The sequence below is a fragment of the Myotis nattereri genome, assembly GCF_964212035.1.
Source record: "Myotis nattereri genome assembly, chromosome: 15".
Classification (NCBI taxonomy): domain Eukaryota; kingdom Metazoa; phylum Chordata; class Mammalia; order Chiroptera; family Vespertilionidae; genus Myotis; species Myotis nattereri.
Genome location: NC_138090.1, coordinates 6,863,458 through 6,879,404, shown reverse-complemented (window position 1 = coordinate 6,879,404; position 15,947 = coordinate 6,863,458). Strand labels below are relative to the sequence as shown.

Sequence of the window (15,947 nt, the reverse complement as noted above, 5' to 3'; positions counted from 1 at the left end):
CTGTCTTTACCAAGAGAAATTAAAGAAATAAAAATAAATAGAAAGACATTCTCTGTCTATGGATTGGAAGACTCATTGTCTATAGGGAATTTCTCTTCCATTTGATCCATAGGTCCAACTCACTTCTTAGCAACATCCAAGCAGGCTTGTGTGTGTGTGTGTGTGTGTGCGTGCGCGAGCATGTGCGCGAGCATGTGCGCAGAAATTGACTAGTTGTTTCTAAAATTTATATTAAAAGAAAAGGTCCTAGAATAGCAAAAATGATCTTGAAAAAGAATAACAAAGTTAGAGGACACAACTTCCCAATTTCAAACTTACTATAAACCTATAGTAATAGAGGATGGGACTGAATAAGAATAGGCATATAGGTCAGTGAGACAGAATTGAGACAAATCCTTACCTTTATAGCCAATTGATTTTTTCAACAAAGGAGCCAAGGTAATTCAATGGAAAAAGAATAGGGTTTTCCCCCCAATAAATAGTGGTGGGAAAACTGGGTACCCACATACAACAGAATAAAGTTGGATCCCATCCATCACACCAAAATTAAGTGGATCAGAGACCTAAATGTAAAGTTAAATCTGCAAAACTCAGGAGAAAATATTTAATTTTGCAGCTATGACAGCAAATACACAATCCATAAAAAATTAATAAATTGAATTTCATAAAAATTTAAAACTTTAAGTATCACCATTAAGAAAATCTAATCACTAGAAAATATTTGCAACTTCTAGATCTGCTTAGAGATGTGTACCTAAAAATATAAAACACAACTCAACAAGACAAATAATCCAATTTAAAAGCAGGCAAAGTAGCTGAATAGATATTTCACTAGAGGAGGCACATGAACTTCCAATGAGCACATGATAAAATGTTCAACGTTTTTAGTCATTAGAGAAAAGGAAAACACAATAAGATACTATCTCATACCACAAAAAGGACTATAATAAAAACACACACACAATAACAGCTGGTAGCAAGGATGAAACTACTAGACCGTTCATAAATTGATGCTGGAAATGCAAAATGGTGCATCCACTTTGGAAAAGCTTGGCAGTTTCTTAAGAAGGAAAGCATAACATTTTTACATGACCCAGCAGTTGCACTTCTAGGGACATTTACCCAAGAGAAAAGAAAACATTTGTCCACACAAAGACTTAAATGAGAATATTCATAGCAGCATAATTCATAATAGCAAAAAGTGGAAACAACCAGATGTCCGCCCATGGATGAATGAATAAACAAAACGTAGTATGCCCATACAATGCCCTTGTTATCCAGCCATGAAAAGGAATGAAGTGCTGATACCTGCATGGATGAACCGCTGAAACACTAGGCTAAGCAAAGGGAGCCAGACATAAAGGGTCACATGTTGGGTGGTTCCGTGCGGATGAAATTTCCAGAAGAGGCAAATCTATAGAGAAGGTGATTCATTTAATGGTGGTGATGGTTGCATCACTCTTTTTGGTACATTTACTAAAAATTACTGAACTGTATGCTTAACAATAAAATAAAAAGACCCGGCTAAAACAAAACCAAGCAAAAAGAATATACAAAGTATGGTATTTACTCATCCTACATTTGATAGACGTTTGCAGTTTGGAGCTGTTATAAATGCTGCTAACATGGACATTCTTCTAGAGGTCTTTTGTTAGACACATTTCTCTGAGGTATGTATCTTAGAGTAGAATTTCTGGGTCATACATACATTCTGCTTTCATAAATACTGCTAAAGACTTTTCCCAGATGTACAATGTACCGAGGTACATCTCCATCGGCAGTGCATGGAATTTCCAGTTGTACTCGGGCACTGTCTCATTTTCTTTTTAGCCATGATGGGTGCATATAGGTGCCTCATTATTTCCATTTGCATGTCCCTGGTGACTAAGGCAATTGAACACCACTTCAAATTGGCTTTGTTTTGTGTTTTGGCCACTTGAAAATCCTCTTAGTGAAAGTTGGGTTCAAGAATGTCTGACCTTTCTGGGCCCCCTTACGTAGTCTGTTTTCTTATTGATTTTTTTAAGGAGTTTTTGTATGTGTGTTTTTTACATATTCTGGACAAGAGTTTTTAAATTCCACTCTTTGACTTGACTTTTCACTTTCTCAGCAGTGTCTTTTGATGAACACAAATTTTAGCCTTCATGTGGTCTGATTTATCAAACGTTTTTTCATGGAGGGTTTCCTTTATGAACTCTAATCCCCATTGCGATGTTGGAGGTGGGGCCTCTGGGAGGTAATTAGGCCCTGAGGATGGAGCCCCGTGAATGGGATTAGTGCCCTTATAAGGAGCCAGAGTGCCCGCTCACTCCCTCCTTTCGCCATGCGAGGATTCAACTAAGTCTGTAGCCTACAACCCGGAAGAGTGTCCTCACCTGAACCTAACCATACTGACACCGTGAACTTGGACTTCCAGCCTCCAGGACAATGAGAAATGCGTTTTAGCTGTTGATAAGCCAGCAAGTATTTGTCATAGCAACCGGAGATGACTAAGATAGCATGTTATACTGATTTCAAAGATAAATTTAGTAGGTGTACTTGTTTCTTTTGAAATAAATAAACCAATTTGAAATTAAGTCACTACTCACTTGGAAAGACAGTTGCCGGGAAAGCACCCATCTTGGAGAACACGTTGGGGTGCCAGCCCCTCCCCCAAGACCCCGCTGTGCTTCTGACAGGGAGAAGAGAGCGGTGAGCAGGGGCCATGCCCAGGGAGGCGTGTGAGGAGGTGGGAGCCACGGCTGACCTGGGAGACGGCAGCAGCAGCAGCCACAGAGAAAACTCCACCCAGAGAGAAGCCGCGTCCCAGAGGTCGGCCGAGTGCCTGGCATCGGGAGCAGGAGCCCCTGTTCTGAGAGCAGAGGACCCCCATGGGTCCCTAAACACAGTTCCATCTCCTCAAATCCTCGTTCCCACGTGTCCCTGTCACGTATCCCACCCCAGCCATGAGCACATCTTGCCCCTCAAAGACAGGGGCTCGCATGGGGCTCTTCCACTGACCTTGAGTCACCTTGGGAAGGCGGCTGCCTCTTCTGGCTCCATACGGCCGGGCGGGTCAAGCTGGGCTGGTGACTCTGAGCTCCTCCCTGCCTGCCCCTAACCAGAGTTGGGGGCTGAGCTGCTCCAGGAAGCCCCAGCGGCTCCACCCTCCTCCTGCCCCCCAACCCCAGTGGTTTCTGGACATTCCATGTCCCCGCGTGGGAGGCCTGGGCCAATCCTTGTGTCACAAATGGCCATAAATCTGTGACCTCCCTCTCCAGCTGACTGCCCTGCAAGAGGGCCACTGCGTGGGATGGGGTGTCGCTCTGCTCTGTCTAGAGTGGCCCCCCTTTCTATACTTCCACCTCCCCCGCTTCTCTTTTGTCCTAACTCCTGGATCCCAATACTACAGCTGGGATTTTCCGAAAGCTCCACTCGCTAGTCCTATTCCCAGAATCCACCCCCCTCTCCAGGCCACCCTTCCGAGGTCTCAGATACAGAGTGAGGTGGGGGGAGGGGTCTTGGAGCCCCAAAGAGCAAGGTGGAGCCAAGTGCAGAAGAGAGAGCCCTGGACCCCACTGGGACGCTCCTGGACTAATGATGATGTCAACAGCAGCAGTTGGTCATTGCGGGCCTAGCTCTCTTATGCGGATTAATTTATTTAATGCTCACAAAAGTCCTTTTAGGTGGGAACAATCCCCCTCCCCCCCCCCCCCCCCCATTTTACAGAGAAGAAAACCAGACCAAGAGCTTAGGATGCTTACCAAGGCCCACAGCTGTGAGAGAGCCCAGATTCAGACCTAGAGAGTCTGATTCCAAGATCTAGGCTCTCAACTCCTCCATTCGCCTGCCTCTCACAGTCCCTGGGCAAGACCCCGCCGCTGAGCTTCTGGTCATGCTGTTCCCTCCTGCTGGAAAGCTCTTCCTCACCCTCCACCTGGCCCGGAGCGTCTTTCCAGGCCCACCCCAGTGCTCTCCCGGATGTACTCGCCTCCCCCACCAAACAGAATCCCAGGCACCGCCCTCTGGCCACCAGGCTGCCACCTCTTCCTCCGTGGAGTGGCCACACCGGGCTGTCTGTGCCCAGTCGTGACCTCACTCCACACCGAGCCACAGCCATTTCCCGGCAGGCCCTGGGCCTGGCCCATATCATGGTGCTGCCAGCCTCGAGCACACAGCACTCAGCTCTGCAAGAGCTGTTCCTGGTTCCGGCCTCCGACTTCCTGTGCCACTTAGACAAACGCCTGCCCCGCTCCGGCCTCAGTTTCCCCATCTCCAGAGTTCCCAGGCATGAGCGTCTCCTCTGACCGCCGAAATCCCCATCCATCCCCGCCCAGGGAAATCACCCAGGACCTTCCCTCCACGCCCAGTTGGTGGGAGAGAAACTGGGAGCTGCCGGCGATGCCAGCCAAGGGCCTGGGATCTGCAGCTGGACTTGGACTGCCGGGCGGAAGGCGTGAGTCACCTTCCTGAAGGAGGAAGACGGTTGGCTGCTCTGCCTTCGTTGCTGCGGGGCCAGGAACAGTCCTGAACCCTGTATCCCAACCTCCCCTCTTCCTGCCAGGCCCCGAGGAGCAGCGTCATCAAGTAACAGCATCCTATTGAGGATAACAACTGCTATGAAGTATTTACGTCATCACCCTCCTTCCTAGGGCCACACGTCCCCGCACCAAGGAGCAGAGCAGTGGTGGTTAAAACGACAGCCTGGTGCCTGGCTGGTGTGGCTCAGTGGTTGAGCATCAACCTATGGACCAGGAGGCCACAGTTTGACTCCCAGTCAGGGCCCAGGCCCAGGTTGTGGGCCTGATCCCCAGCAGGGGGCCTGTAAGAGGCAGCTGATCCATGATTCTCTCTCATCACTGATGTTTCTATCTCTTTCTCCCTCTCCCTTCCTCTCTGAAATGAATAAAAACACATTTTAAAAATAAAGATACATGAATAGAGGAAGGTCCCACTGCCTGGTCGCCAAGGAGAGAGAGGAGGGATGGAGGCTGACTCAGTCCCCAATGGCCCATGAGTTCGTGGGTCGTGCCTATGCGTACAGCCTCCGGGGAACCCCGAAAGAGGAGAGTTTGAGGAGTCTCCGCATTGGGAACCAGAATGCCTCCACCCACCTCTGTGCTCAGCCCCAACTCCATGGAACAGAAGCCCCTCTGTTCTGGACCCCACCCTCTGTATCTCTTCAGCGCGGTGTCGATTTGGGCCCTGTCATATCCTCTGTAATAAACTGGTAACCTAGAAAAATAAATTAGGTAGCAGTGACTGCGGTGTTCCTCTGAACACCCTGAGTTCAAAGGGAGACTTCCTGCTGGTGGTTGGGGGTGGGGGGTGGGGGGGAGGACGGAAAGACATATAAGGTTTGAAAAGCCAAGCCTGTGCTGAAAGGCACAGAAAGGGAAACGAAATCCAAATCCTTCTCCCTCCCTCGCCAGAAATAACCTCTGATAAGAGCATTTGTGACTCACTGGGAAAGGGCCCGGGCTAGGAAAACAAACATCAAAGGAAGGACAACACGCAGGTATGTGAAAGGCAAGTTTCCCTGCAGTTTAACCCTGTCGGCTGCGAGGAGCTGTTTCTGCAGGTGATTTCCGTCCTGTGTCTCTGGGCTCCATTCTCCTTGGCCAGGAATGCAGACCAGGCCGCAGCAGCCTGTCCTCCTGAAGTTAGGCAGCGACACCCCCCTACCCTCACCCCTCAGCCTGCCCAGACTCAGCCCTGTGCCCTGGCAAACAACCCCGCGCCCTGGCCCCTGGCCATGTCCACCGCGGGCATCTATCAGAACCATGGGCATCGGCCCAGGCTGAGAAACGCGGCGAGGGCGTCCAGGGCACACATGCCTGTTTCGAATCTCTCGTTCACGATCAGCGTCACACATGCTCATGATTAGAAATGCCAGGACCCCGGAGAGCGGGACCGCCTTTCTCAGTCCCTCTCCCCAGGTGATGGCACTGAGTTCCTTTGGCAAAGCAGACGCCTGACCCCCAAAGTACTGCGTCGGGCTCTCTCCTGTTTATGGGGAGCTTGATAACCCGAGACACTTGCTCTGTGCACCTGCTGAAACCTCCAGGAACGAAGGAGGCGTCGGCAATGCTCTCTCTCTCTTTTCGTTTTGAATCCTCGCCTGAGGATATGTTCTCCATTGATTGCTAGAGAGAGTGGAAGGAAAGGATGAGGGGACGGGGGAGGGGGGTAGAGAAACGACTGAGACACATGGATCAGTGGCCTCCCGCAAGCGGCCCTACCAGGGCTGAGCAACCTGCGACCGAGATGCGATGTGAGGCCTGTCCCTTGCTGAGGTTCCCAGGACTAAAAACATAACCGTGCTTTTCAGGCTGCGGACCCAGCAGCCACAAAAGGGAGGGCGGCGAACCGCTGCGAAGTCAGAAAGCTAGCGCGCACCCGAAATTCAGAGGGAAACGGGGCTATTTGAGGATGAGAGAATTTTCCAGAGGAAATACTGAAATTCTGGTTCTGTGCCGGTGGGAAAGGCCTGCGGTCGTTGGCTCCAGCCCCTGCCAGACTCGGAGCGCCCCTCTCCCTCCTCAGAAGCCCCATCGTGATGGGCCTGGGCCTCGGACAGAGCCTGCGATGCTGGCTTCCTGCGTTTCTGGGACCAGATCAGACCCCGGAAGGCTGGGTCCTCAGGACACACACACACGGAAAACAACTGGTGGCTGAAGGGGAAATGGACTGTTTGTTCCTTTGTACTGCCCTCTCCCCAGATCCCCGTCTTCCCTGGAGAAATCCATGGCTCATCTTAACCCTTGAGGCTCCTCTATACCATCAGCTCTCAGACCCATGTCTGCTCAGTCCCACTCGCGGGCCGGCGCTCATGCCGCGCCCCCTCCATGGAATGCCCCCCTCCCTCTGCACCCCTGCAGATGGGCCTGTCCTTCTTTGCCCACCTTTTCCCAGCAAGCCTTCTCCTCTTTGACATCCTTGGAGTTCTTTTCTGGTGGGACTGCACCCTTACCTGGGTAGGCTCTGCTCTCTTGCTCCTCACAGGGGAGCCACCGGGGCCCACACTGTCCAATCAAAATATAACACAAGCCAGACACAGCAGGACGGGGGTGGGCGCTGGAGGTGGAGATGAGGGTGAAAAGGTAAGCGAGGCTGGCTCGAATGGGGCAGTCAGATCTACTGCGCTTGCGGGAAAGGCGCTGTAGACACTCTTTCCGCAAAGTCAGTTTAGCACAGCCGTGGGCAAACTACGGCCCGCGGGCCGGATCCGGCCCGTTTGAAATGAATAAAACTAAAAAAAAAAAAAAAAAAGACCATACCCTTTTATGTAATGATGTTTACTTTGAATTTATATGAGTTCACACAAACACTCCATCCATGCTTTTGTTCCGGCCCTCCGGTCCCGTTTAAGAACCCATTGTGGCCCTCAAGTCAAAAAGTTTGCCCACCCCTGGTTTGGCAGGTGACAACTTGCCCCCACAATATTCACCAGGCGCAAGAAATGGTGCATTGCTTTATTTTCCTGAGCTTTTAGAAAGCATTTATTCTGTCCCAGGCACTCTGCATGCTCAGCATGAGGGAACTCTGTAACTTTACAACAGCCCTCAGAGGCAGATGCTATTCCTAAACCCATTTTGCAGATAAGGAAACTGAGGAACGGAGAGGCTAAGAAACTCCGCTATGATCACAGAGCTGGCAAATGGCAGAAGTGGGATTTGAACCCAGGTGGTTCCAGAATCCACACGCTTATAGGCTGCCTCAAGTTAAAATTGGCTGGTGCCCCTTGCTTCTCAGAGTGGCAAGCTCTACAGTCTCTCCCACTCCTGGGGTTCTCTTTCTGGGGTGACCGAAAGTCTAGGAGGCATGGTAAGCAATCCAGAGAACTTGGATGTGAGCTCCTGGGCTCAGTCCATTCTGGTCACCACTGTCCACGTGACCCATTCAAGATCGGGGAACTGGGCTGCCCACCTCTCTCCATGCAAAATGGGGGTCTTGTGGTCTTTGGCTCTGGTTCCAGAGGGACTGACAGTTCCTGTGCCATCCCAACAGAGATCTAGCCGGCTTTACCCACTGCACCCCTGGTGTCTCCCCTCAGTGGAATAAGATGCCCAAACCAGGGCCTTGGCAGGGATTCGCTGAAGGCGCCTGGCGGCCTCTGTCCCCACCCATGGCCAAGGAAACCAGAGCCTGGAACGTGGCCATGCTGCTTGGACCGGCTTGCGGGGGAAAGCCAATCTTTTCATTTTTAAGTCTCCAATAATAAAAACAGGACTAAAAATAACATCTCAAAGTCAAGGCTGCCACCTGAGCTGGCAAGCCCTCATGGCTTTTTTCTTTTCTTTTTTTTTTTTTTAGGAGAAAATGTAAAGAAAGCACCTATGACAATTTGAGACCCAGAGCAGTTCTCAAGAAAGGGTACTGAGCCAGAAACATCAGGCTCCACGGCTCAGCTGTGCAACTTCGGTGAGTTACTTGGTCTCTCTGAGCTTTATTTCCCCATCTATACAATGAGGCCAGTGATAGCCTGTGCCCTGGTGCTATTAAGGATACGAAGTGAAACGGTGGATGTGAAGGAGCCATCCACTAAAGCCCAGGCAGAGGTGGAGACTGTGCCAACATCAGGGGCATTCTAGGACTCCTCCTTTCAGGCCCCTTGGCTGGCTGAGCACCAGATCCCGAGTCCGCGGCCTGACTTGGTCTGTACGGCTTGGAACTAAGCCGTGGAAGGGCCAGGCTGGGACTTCCCCTGATGCTGGTAGACTTTCCCAACTGACTTCAGGGGACTTTCCTCGCCTAAACTGGACGAATGCCCAGAGCAGGGAACGGGGTCCTGACACCGGGACAGGAGTCAACGCATGCAGAGGTGATGACAGGTGCAGACCCCTATAGAATCAGATCGCTGGGACTGGTGCCCCAGCCGAGACACCGAGACACCGGCTCTCTTGTTGGGCTTTTTTTTTTTTTTCCCAAAGTCTCTTACAAATATCCTCACACATCCTCTTTCTTGCACTTACCAGCACCTGAATTTATTTATTCACTTATTTCTTCTCTTTCTGCCTTCACCCCACGCTGGGCTGTATCTTGAAGGCAGAAATTGTTTTGTACACAGCAACTAAATGAGTGCCTGGCACAGAGGAAATGCGCAGGAAATGAAATGCTGCCGCCTTTTGTAATATCCAGGGCAATTTATATTTTAGGGATGGGTACAAAGGGGTTAGGAAAAGAAGGGGCGGAAGGTGGGGCCCCGGATCCCCCAGAGTTAGGAGCGGGATGGGGGGAGACAGGAGTCACGAAATAACATAATGCAGGCAGGAGGCGGCGAGCAGGGATTCATCCACAGACGTTGTCTGGGAGCCCGCCTTACGCCAATCGCGGTGTGGGCACCGGGGTCACGGTCAGAAATAGGGTGGGTGCGGCCGTGCGGCTGTGGGACTCAGCTAACCCGGAGCCTGAGCGAGTTAAACACATATAAATGTGAAGCTGCGGTTTTGAAGAACGTTTGGAAAGAGAATGGGGTACAGGTGCCAGGAGCAATCAGATCTATTAGCCAGTAGAAAACTCACAAGGAAATGTTGTGCGGAAAGATCCAGGATGTTGCAGACATGCAAGATTCAAAACTGATGTGAATAGTACATGCATGCATGCAGAATGAATGCATGTCGGAAGCTCAAATGCATGCATGGCGGAGTCGTCCCGGGCCTCTGGGATTTTCAGATTCTTCTTCAACGAGTTGTGCGCGCCCTCTGTCGCCGCCTCGGCGCCCTGCTCCGCCTCTCCCCGAGCGCAACCATTTCATACACGTGCGCATGCGTAGACTAGAGATCTTCCGGAAAGGTTTTCTGGAGAAGCTGAAGCCGTGCAGTCAGGATGGCCGAGCGGTCTAAGGCGCTGCGTTCAGGTCGCAGTCTCCCCTGGAGGCGTGGGTTCGAATCCCACTCCTGACAAGACTCCTTTTCCGCTTTTCAGCGGTAACTCCAAATCAACTAGGTGAAATGTCACACGTTTGGATACTCTTTTAATCTTCTTAAAAAAACAGCTGTTTTCTTCTTAACAGGCATTTTCTTCCTAATGATATTTACTAAACTCCAGACTGTAAAGAGAAAGTCCCGCTCCGTGTACTGTGAAACTTTTATAGCGTAGTCCAATGTACACACTTTCGTTAAGAGTTTGGGAGGAAAGAAAAGAAAAAAAAAAAAGCAGCTAATGTCAGGAGTGGGATTCGAACCCACGCCTCCAGGGGAGACTGCGACCTGAACGCAGCGCCTTAGACCGCTCGGCCATCCTGACTTGCTTGGAGGGGAGGCTGTAATTAGGATGTAGTTTCTAGCGCAGTGTGACTCGGTTTGAGAATCAGTTGTGGTAGTTCAGCTACACGGTCCCTGCCGTTATTCTAAAACTAGTTCCGTCTTTTTCCTACTTAACATGTTTTTAAGCGGAAACATTGTAGCCTGAGCAAAAACGGAAAGTTTCCTTTGCCATCAGTAAAAAAAAAAGCCATAAACATAGATATAACGAAAACGAAACTATATTGCCGAGTCCTCTGAACCTGAAGTTTTTATATTGTTTATTAACGACTAATATTATCGATGGAGTGGATCGAGATATTGTTGGGTAAGTGAAAAGGAAGGAATCCTTAAAGAATGGGCTTGCTGGAAAGGAGACGGGGTCCCCGTTAGATGGTGACATTCCCCATCCCTGGAGGCATTCGACAAGGCTGGACAGTCACTTCGTGTCATTTTTTTTTTTTAATTAAAAAACTGTCAGAAAAAAATTGGAAAAGACTTGGGAAAAGGCAAAATGTTTCCTGGACGTTCTTTCAATGGAATATTAGGTATTGTCCGGAGCTGTGCTAATGTAGTGGCCACTAACTGTGTGTCTACCGAGCAGTAAGATGCACGTGGGATTTTGAAGACCGTAGTACAGAAAACGTGAAAGAGCTCATTAACTTTTTATATTGATCACATGTTTAAATGACAACATTTTGAATATATTTGCGTTAAGTAAAATATATTATTTAAAACCATTTAAAATTCAGGTCATAAAAATGCAAATAAACATTGGTAAGATGTGACTGATTCCACCCTGTGGTAGAAGCCAGTTTTGCATCTATTAGCAAATTCCCTTCAGCATTCTTGATCGTGAGATATGTAGGGTGGGGCAAAAGTAGGCTTACAGTTGTTCGTGTGAAAAATAATACGAAAAATAATAATACAAGAATAAACTGTGTGTTTCGTGTACTTACAACTGTAAACCTACTTTTGCTCCACCCTGTATACATATATTCTCCTTTGAACCAGTTTTTTTTTTAATTGATTGATTGATGAGAGAGAGAGAGAGAGAGAGAGAGAGAGAGAGAGAGAGAGAGAGAGATTAATTTGTTGTCTCTTGACCAGGGGTCAAACCCACAACCTTGGTGCATCTGGAAGATTCTCTAACCAATTGAGCTACCCAGCCAGGGCTGTCAGAGTCTTCTTTGCCCCCAAATCCTTAGGGTCTAGGACACAAAATGTGGAGAAGGAGCTAAAGGAGTGCAGGTTGAATAATGAATGAACGCAAACAACAGGAAGTCCCGGTGCAGACCTCCTGGTGCAGCTGGCACCTGGGCAGAATGAGGTGGATTCACCCAAACCCTGGCTTGGCCACATCTCTCAGGAATTTGAGCCACAGAATCACTGAACAAATAGTTCATCCTAATGCCCTTTCTTTGGAGCTCCCATTCCAAACAACCTTCGCCCCTATTCCAAGAGGCAGAAGGGTCCAGGCAGAGGAAATAACCAAACCCCAAGTCTGACCTTTGCCTCATTCTGAGCCGATAAATAACTGGCCCAGAGGAGACTGGCAGGGCCCTGCAGGCACCTGCCCCTTCCGGCCAAGCCTTGGCTGCATCTCAACACGGAGACATCACAAAGGCCATCAGCCAACATACTCAGCATCCTGGTACCCACCCTTTGCTCTTTTTTTTTTTTTTTTAATATATTTTATTGATTTTTTACAGAGAGGAAGGGAGAGAGATAGAGAGTTAGAAACATCGATGAGAGAGAATCATCGATCAGCTGCCTCCTGCACATCTCCCACTGGGGATATGCCCGCAACCCAGGTACATGCCCTTGACCGGAATCGAACCCGGGACCTCTCAGTCCGCAGGCCGACGCTCTATCCACTGAGCCAAACCGGTTTCGGCCCACCCTTTGCTCTTGTATCACCCACCTGGAATGATGCCCCTTCTCAAATTGCTCTTTTCAAGGCTCTGTTCAAATGGCACCTCTACCCTGAGCTTCACGTCTTCTCCCATCCCAGGGAGCTCAGGCGTGGTGGCCGTGCAGAGAATGGGTGCTGGCCTGCCATCAACAGAGCCCACCAACGCTGTTCATGCACACCCACTTCCAACCCCACGGAGATGCTCAGTAACAAGAAGAGCCACCTGGCCCCTGGTCACACCGGTTCATTGTGCAACTTGAGCTAAATTCTGTGCTCCTCTGAGATGGACAGATGTCCCAACAGTGACAGGAAGGAGCTTGACCAGATCACTGTTTCCTAAACTTCAGGCACTTATTACCTTGTTTTCCGTATCTACATACCCCTTGTGCACTTAAAATGCTTTTTAATTGGAAGACTTAAACATTTTTTTTCTTTGCGAAAAAATACATATAACATAAAATTTACCACTTTTAAGCGTACGGTTCTGTGGCCCTTGCATTGTTGTGCAACCATCACTACATCCCATCTCTGGAACTTTTTCACCTTCTCAGACTGAAACTTGGTCCCCATGAAACACTAACTCCCCATTCTCAGCTCCCCCAGCCCCTGGCAGCAGCCATTCTGCTTTCTACGTCTATGAGTTTGACTACTCTCTTTCTTTTGATTTGAGGGAGGGGGAGAGGGAGGGAGGGAGGGAGAGAAGGGGGAGGGGGGAGAGAGAGAAACATCAACTTGTTGTTCCACTTATTTATGCATTCATTGGTTGATTCTTGTAAGTGACCGGGGATGGAACCCACAACCTAACCAACTAAGCCACCCAGCCAGGGCGAGTTTGACTACTCTTGATACCTCATGTAAGTGGAGTCATACAGTATTTGTAATTTTGTGACTGGCTTATGTCACTTGGGATGTCTTCCAAGTTCATGTTGTATGTGGCATGTGTCAGAATGTCATCCCTTTCTCAGGTTGAACAGTATTCCACTGTGGAATACATATATACCATGTGTTGTTGATATACCCATCCACTGGTGGACACCTGGGTTGCTACTGCCTTTTAGCGACCGTGAATAATGTTATGAGCATAGGTGTACAGATATATCTTCGAGGCCCTGCTTTCTATTCTTTTGGCTATATACCCAGAGGTGGGATAGAGACTGTAATTCTATTTTAATTTTTATAACTGTCCTCTAGTGGTCTGTTGTTGTGTGTGTGTTTTTTTAAAATAATAAAACCCACTCCGTTCCTGAGGGTTTGAACCCTAGGTGATCTGGCCCCTGGCTGCCTCTGGAACCTCATCTCTTCCTAATTCCCTCAACTCATAACCTCTGTCTTTCTTCAAATTTTTCTGACCTCAGGGCCTTTGCACATTTCTCTGCCTGAAGTACTCTTTTCCTGCCTGATTCTCATCCGTCCTTTAGACTTCTGCTTAAATATGTAGACGTTCCCTGATGCAGCTATGTGAATGACACCCCAACCCCAATTACTCTTCTTTTCTCAAGGTGCCCTGCTCTCTCCCTGGAGTAAGGTAATCACAGTTGGTAATCATGTATCTATTGACCTGTGGGTTCGGGTATCTACACTGTCTCTCCCATCAGACTCCCTGAGGGTGGGGTCTGGTCGGAGGGCTCCCAGCTCTGCTCCCAGTGCCTGGTACACCCAAGGTGCACAGTAAACATTTGCTCAGGGCCCCTCCAGCTTGCCCCACCCACCCGAGGTGGGGCAGGCCCAGTGCCCCATCAGGGCTTGGTCAGAGTAGGGAGCCTGTGCAGAAGTGAGAACTGAGACTAGACGTGTGCTTCAGGTGATCACGGCCATGGCCTGCTCAGACCCTGGGGCGGGGCACCAGCCCTGAGAATAAACAGGCCTCACCTCCTCATCTAGGCTCCCATGGCGCCAGCTGAGACCCTGGGTGGGTGGCAGGCCCCCGCCTGCGGACAGGTCCCTTCCCACTTTTTCTGACTGGGGGTGGGGGGAGCAGTGAACAAAGTTGGCTTCGAAGAAAACGTCCCAGTAAAAAACAATGCCGGGATTGAGCCTCGCCCGCTGCCATTTGAAAGGAATGAAAGTGGGATTAGCTAAAAAACAAAATCCAAACCCAAACCAACACAAAACCACTCTATTGTTTTGGAATCTGCCTGGGAAACAATCATCATATTGTTTTCTGTGTCGTAATAACATGAAGCATTTGCCCAGGCACTTTGTTCTGCACTTGGGCTCGGGCAGTGAGCAGAGAGTCTCGTCTCTGGGTAATGCTTTTGTAGCTACCAAGAAGCACCCCTCATTTCCTGAGCACCTCCTAGGGGGATGGGAGTGGGAGGGTGGGGGGAGTCAGGTGTATCAGGAGGGAGCAGCAAACATCCGGTTGAGTGGGCCAAGCATTCAAGTCAGCATCAACCAGTGACACTGTCAAGTCAGGTCTTGCCCCTCGAAACCGTCAGGCCCTAAATTTGAACCTGTGGGTCGCGACCCTTTCACAGGGGTCGCCTAAGACCAGCGGAAAACACATATATCATTACATACTGTTTTTGTGATGAATCACTATGCTTTCATTATGTTCAGTTTGTAACAATGAAAGTGGGGGTCACCACAACATGAGGAACTGTACTAAAGGGCCGCGGCATTAGGAAGGTTGAGAACCACTGCGGGCCTAAAATAAAATTCATTCCACTGTTCTGTGGCATGAACAATGGCCAGCAAAAGACATCAGGCCCTGTCCCGGAACCTGCACCTTCTTCTTCATAAAGAAAGGTTAAGGTTGGTGATGGGGCAGATCACCCTGGATCACCGGGGTGGGCCTTCATCCACCCACAAGTGTCTCTACCAGAGAGAGATCGGATGGGTACAGAAGGGGAGGCAATGTGACCACAGGGGCAGAGATTGAGGTGATGAGGCCACAAGTCCAGGGAGGCCAGCAGCCACCACGAGAAGCTGGAAGTGACAGGCACAGACTCTCCCCTACACCCTCGAGGGGGAAGAGCCGCCCTGCTGACACCTTGCTTTGGCTCAGGAAACTGATTTCAGACTCTGGCCTCCAGACCTGTGAGAAGGCTGTTCTGTTCTTTTAAGTCACCAAGTTCATGATCATGCGTTCAGGCAGCCACAGGAGACCAAGTAGCCCTCAGTGACTCGGTCCCTGCCCAGGTGTCGCCTGGAACCCTCACTCGCTTTGCCCCAGCCACCAGGGATCCCCTTTCAGACTGTCCGGCGTCCTCCCGCCTCAGGCCATCATCTCCCACCTTCTAAGTGACACCCCGCCCCACTGCGTGCCAGGGGCTTCGTTTATTCTGCACAACAGCTCGGTGAGGGAGTCCTTTCTCATCCCGCGGAAACGGAGGCTGAGAGATCTAAGTCACTGCTCAGCGCGCTCCTAGGTGACAGCCACATCCACTGAGCCACAGGCGCCCCCGCTTCACACAGACCCTCCCCTGCAGGCGCTCGGTCCCCCGGGATGCTGATCCCGCTTTAAGGGAAGAGAAAGGAGAGGCTCAGGGGTGGCCAACGGCGCCCAGCGCCCTGGAGACACCCAGGAGCGCGCCGGTAGCTGTTCCCCGCGAGGATGGCTCGGAGCCACGGTGCAAAGTCCTCGCGGGCGGCCTCCCCCGGGGCAGGACGCGCAGCTTATCTGGCGGCACCATTTCACGGACTGCGGCCTCAGTCTCCCCGTCTGTGAAGTGGGACGACGCGACTTCGTGCGTGTCCAGGCTGGACCTGCGGGCGGCGAGCGAAGGGTTAAAGGGGCGGGTCCGCGGCGAGGGCGGGGCGGGGCCGGGGCCGCACCTGGCGGCTCCAGGATCCCTCCTTCGACGCCG

At 50.4% G+C, this 15,947-nt stretch overlaps 1 protein-coding gene across 1 annotated transcript in view; it reads right to left on the bottom strand.

The window, feature by feature from the left end:
* NLRC5 (NLR family CARD domain containing 5) overlaps positions 1–15,947 on the bottom strand; it is a 940,085-nt gene that overhangs the window by 732,593 nt on the left and 191,545 nt on the right. The window lies entirely within an intron of this gene.